This window comes from Panulirus ornatus, chromosome 13 (genome assembly GCF_036320965.1).
Source record: "Panulirus ornatus isolate Po-2019 chromosome 13, ASM3632096v1, whole genome shotgun sequence".
NCBI classification, from domain to species: domain Eukaryota; kingdom Metazoa; phylum Arthropoda; class Malacostraca; order Decapoda; family Palinuridae; genus Panulirus; species Panulirus ornatus.
The window spans coordinates 17,721,018-17,727,017 of NC_092236.1; positions in this window are offsets into that span (position 1 = coordinate 17,721,018).

Consider the following 6,000-nt stretch of genomic DNA (forward strand, 5'->3'; position numbering starts at 1 on the left):
TGCTGCCAGATCCACTCCCAGATATCTAAAACACTTTACTTCCTCCAGTTTTTCTCCATTCAAACTTACCTCCCAATTGACTTGACCCTCAACCCTACTGTACCTAATAACCTTGCTCTTATTCACATTTACTCTTAACTTTCTTCTTTCACACACTTTACCAAACTCAGTCACCAGCTTCTGCAGTTTCTCACATGAATCAGCCACCAGCGCTGTATCATCAGCGAACAACAACTGACTACACTTCCCAAGCTCTCTCATCCCCAACAGACTTCATACTTGCCCCTCTTTCCAAAACTCTTGCATTTACCTCCCTAACAACCCCATCCATAAACAAATTAAACATATATATATATATATATATATATATATATATATATATATATATATATATATATATATATATACCTTCTAGAGATCTCATTGGACTCCGGCTGCATCTGGCTTCACCACTAGTGAGAGATTACCTTTGAAGAACGCTGCATCATCCTCAGTGAACGGAAAGGAGTACAGTCACGTCAAGGAATTTCTAACTCCAAACGAGGCCATCATTTTGCTGCTCCTGCGTGGTGGGATGTTGCAGCTTGGAAGCTGCAGGACGCCCATGAAAGGGGACCTGAAGCTGTATGGTGATAATGATGAAAAGAAAAAAGAAAACACTTTCCATGTAGATTTTTGAAATACATTTACTGCTATACTCTAGCCCTTTAACGCACCGATCACGATTTATTTCGAAGAGACGCAGTAATCTTTACATATAGCTTGGAAGTTAAGGGATGTTGAGAAATTGTAAGCTATATATAAATATGACTGAATTTCTCAGTTGATCTTTCATGTATGATTAGTTTGTAAACGGTTTCTACTTACACATAAATTCTGTTTTAAAAAAAGTTATGGATAGTATTTCTGTGTATGAGAAGTGAGTAAACATTTTGACCTTGACTTACATAGACAGCATTCTTAACATATTGAATCGTTTTCTGTGGTACAGTAAATCACGTGCATGTAAAAAAGAATCGATTCGCTACAGAAGCTACGCTATCTTACGCATGCTAATCCATTACAGGTTTACCGATAATTCAATAAATCTGAGCAACAGACAAGATTTAAATGCAGAGATGGAATAAGAAGCAGTACATTATTCATCATCTTTTCTCATTACAGGCCTACCATTACCTTAGTCATCCCTTCAGTGCTTTTTCTCCTCATAATATCCCCAGTACCATAGACCCACCAGTTCTCCAGTTACTTCCATTATCATTCTCTCTATTATGACCTCGCCTCGTATCACGGGCCTACCAGTTCCCCAGTTATCCCAGGTATAATTCCTATCCATCCCTAGTATCATGGGCCTTCCAGTCCCCTAGTCACTTTCATAAATCTTCCTATTAAGGCCTACAAATTCTCCCACTACCTCCCATAACTCTTCCTATCCTCACCTTCCTCGGTATCATAGGCCTACCAGTTCCCCAAATACTTGTAATCCACTTTCTCTCCTAACCTTCCCCACTGTCGCGATCCTACCAGTTCCTCAGCCACTTCCACCACTTTCACTTAAGATCAAAACATTCAGTCATCGGTTCCGTACGTCCTTGGTTACTACCGAGGCAGAGCAACCTCCACATATCCCGGAAGAGCGCTGCAGTAACATAGTATATCTTATCAACGTAATACAGTTGGCTCCTCAGTTTCCTTCTTGTCCTCAAGTGAACCTATTTTGAGGTTCGCCTGCCAGCGCGTTTCGAGATACTGTTTATAAAACTTGCAGCACTTTTCTTGAAGTTCACACCAGAAACTGAGAAATGTAATGATATATATATCGTAACACACACACACACACACACACACACACACACACACACACACACACCGTGGTATAATGGCTACCGTTTCTGACCATGAGTCAGGAAGGGTATAGTGTTCAAGTGTAAAACGAACTACAGCTAAAGTAAAGCTTTGGCTGGATGTCTGAAAAACTAAAGGAACAAAGCGACCACCTGCGTTGGAGATATACGAGAGACAGGAGTCAGTCTGCATTAGAAAAATCCAAGGGGTCTAGAAATTTACTGCATCAGATCAAGACGGTAGAAACAATGGAGATGTGAGAGAAATGTAGACGATGAATCAAAACAAGAACCTAAATCATTTTCTAAATTCACCAGCAACATTAAAGGATCGAATCTTTTAGATTTACGGGCCCAGGAAAAGTTAGTGACACAGATGAAGTCATATGTGAGGATTCAAATACCAAGTCTCAGAGGGTGTTTACACTCGTGGATCCTTGGAGGCACGACTACTGCCTACCTACCTGCCAGGGAGGAGGGGAGGCATCCTGGAAAATAGTGAAATAAATCCAGTGGAAGTGACGAGGCTCATGAAGGAGGCCGACCCGTACAAACCCCGTGGATCAGATAACATCAAAACATTTCTGAAAGATGATTCTTTCCAGATCGAAGGTTTTGTTTGTTTAAAAAAGACAAAGGAAAAAGGTGACACAGAAGAAGCCCTGATTTTGTTTTATTATGGTAACCGACATGATACGGGGTAGATACACACCATGATATAATAACTAACACCTTGGATCAAAGACATATAAAGGAAGACTGATAGAAGAATTCGATTAATTACAACCTCTTAGGTGTTTGGAGACCGGACTCCTGAAGGAGGAATAGCTGCAGAAACAAAGACAAAAGATGTAAAAGACTTTCATATCTCCGCTTCTCAGGAAAGGAGGTAGCACAGTGGTTACACTTCGTGTGGCTGGTCTCCTCACAGACTCCATGGAAAGCACGAGGAAGGCTTGTATCATGGGTCCAGCCTTTGGCAGCAGACACACACACACACACACACACACACACACAAAGCTCACGAGAGGAGTGTTCGAAATAATGCCTATGTATTAGTGACGAGGCAGCAATAGCGGACGGTAAGGGATGGCTAAATGTAGATGAGATGTGATGAATTAAGAAGGTTTTGATATCATTCAGAGGTAAGTGGAAGGTAGAGAAAGAGCCTCCCCCACAAATGAGAGCAGTACTTCTTAATAATAAAACTCTTGCGGATATGAAACAGCTGCTCATAAGAGAAATGATTATGGCGTCTATACAACGCTCCCAGCTTCTGTGAAGCCGAGTTTGTAATGTCCATCGTAAGGGGTATGTAAGACAAAGTAGAGGATATGGTTACCCCCAAAAGCGTTTAAGATACTGCACGGTTGAACTAAAGTGTTTTGAAATTTAAGAGCAGAAAATGAATCATATTTAGAAAGAGAAATTGAGTTAAACCGATTTTTTGTACTGCTGAATTTAACTGAGTTACAGTATAGGCCTGAACTAAGAGATGATTACAGACTACAGACGAGCATCACCAATGGACATGACTTCCATCATAATAGTGAAAAATAACCAGTAACTTGATGGAAGAATTATTGACTCTCAAAAGATATCTAAGCAGGAGACATGGAACAAGAAAAATAGAATAGTCTACCATCTGCAAATTTCAAACTGTGTGAGAGAGAGATTCAAGATAAAAGTTGGGGTTCACGCGAGTGTGCAAAAGAAGGTGTTGACTTAGAAGCAATAAAACACACACACACACACACACACACACACACACACACACACACACACACACATCCATCTCAATGTCCATTACTTCCACAACAGCGCCCGGTATGAACGATGATTCCCAGAGTATTACGAGCGACTTATTATTTTCTGATGATTTCTGTAGTCGAGCGGTGTCGGCGGAGATTGTTTTCTGGCCGCTATTCCGTGTTATATGTCGTGTGTCTTATCGCTCGGGGAATCTCTCTCTCTCTCTCTCTCTCTCTCTCTCTCTCTCTCTCTCTCTCTCTCTCTCTCTCTCTCTCTCTCCTCTAAAGGGTCGTGTCGGGCGCTGGTTACGGTCTTCGTGGCCGCAATATGTGATTTGGGCGACACTTGGAGTGGGGTTTGATTGGCGTCTCCCGCCGAACTAAGAGATGCGCTGATAAACATAGCAAGCGAGACCGAATTCCCCCGACACAAAGAGCTAACCTGAGTTGATTTTCCCCAGGCTGTGGTAGGAATAGTATGTTTCTGAAGATTTACCTCGTACGTAGTTTATCTATTTCACTATCTACTGCTATGATTGTATATATATATATATATATATATATATATATATATATATATATATATATATATATATATATATATATATATATATAATATATATATATATATATTTCTTTCTTTTTCTTTCATACTATTCGCCATTTCCCGCGTTAGCGAGGTAGCGTTAAGAACAGAGGACTGGGCTTTTGAGAGAATATCCTCATCTAGCCCCCTTCTCTATTCCTTCTTTTTGAAAATCATATATATATATATATATATATATATATATATATATATATATATATATATATATATATATATACATATATATATATATATATATATATATATATATATATATATATATATATATATATATAGGGGAATCTGCGGGTCCAAGACAGTGCTCTCTTTCATCAGCTAACAGTGATACATCCCAGCTATATATATATATATATATATATATATATATATATATATATATATATATATATATATATATATATGGAATGAGAGAAAGCCTCACAGAGAATTTTATACCCTTTTATCTGTCATTCCGAAATTTGCTGCGTAGTACAAATGGGTTAAAACTGTAGTCTTTTCAATTTCTATATTTATTTTTTCAAGGGTTGTAAAGTGCTGAGCTCACTCCCATGCTGCGTTTTGAATATAACTTTTTTCCCAACCTTAAAATCTGTGATATACTGGTATAAAGAATGGGTCTACGCTCATGACGAATGTTTTCGTTCTACGTCTAAAACTTTTCTAAACCTTTTTTTATGTTTCTCGTCCGGACCATCCCTCTCCAGAAACAATACTTTGAATGTAAGTCTAATTGTGTTCTTTCCATAATGCCTTAGAACTAAACGATAAAATAAGCCCTTTAAAGTTTGACAAAAAGGATTGTTACCCGGCACGTCTGTTCCGAGCATATATATATATATATATATATATATATATATATATATATATATATATATATATATATATATATATATATTGCGTGTGTGTTTGTGTGTGTTCCCATTTCCAATGCAGCGGTCATGAGACGGGCAAGAGCCCTTACTTTAGAAAAATGAAATGAATTTATTGAGTGAGGATAAAAAGAGGATGAATTTGAAGTTCTCAGATATTTGTAGACACGATTCGTGAAAGATTGGTTATACAAATCATAGAAAGAGGAAAAGACGAAAGAAGGAGGGAAGGAAGGAATCTAACGCTTAGCTGAACAAGGAAGGAAGGAAGGAAGGAAGGAAGGAAGGAAGGAAGGAAGGAAGGAGGAGGTACAGTGATGATTAAAAATCCTCGTGTGGCTGGTCTCCACACAGATACTCCTGGCAGCCCAGAAGACTCACGTGAGCTAGAGATTGGACGTGAACGAATAAGGTGGCCTTTTCCTCGTCTGTGTCTAGCGTTACCTCGCTGATGGGGAAGACAACGACAACAAAAAGTAGCCAACTCGGGCTAAAGTATTCCCTGATCGTAGCCACGTCAGACGAAACGTAAAATAATGGATGAAATGAGCACAATAAGGAATGAGTTCAGACCCTTGGGTGTTTATAGATCCGACTCTCGAAAGCAGCAAGGTTTCTGGGGAGAGAAAGATGAAAGAAGAAGACAGAGAATTCCTCAGCTTCACCGTAGGCGAAAAGAAGTAGGCAACATCACGGCCAATCCTCGCGGTGATGGTCTCCAAACAGAAATTATGGGAAGTACCGGCAATTCATGTGCTGGAGGCGACGCAGCCTGACAGCTCACGAGTCAAATGAGCGAAATATTACCAGTAGAACAGTGAGAGGGAAGTCACGTCACGGTGGATGGCAAGATACGATTGAAGTGAAGTGACAGCAGAAGAGTTAATAAACCGGAAGGTTTTTTTTTTTTTTTCTCTGGTTTGGGACGA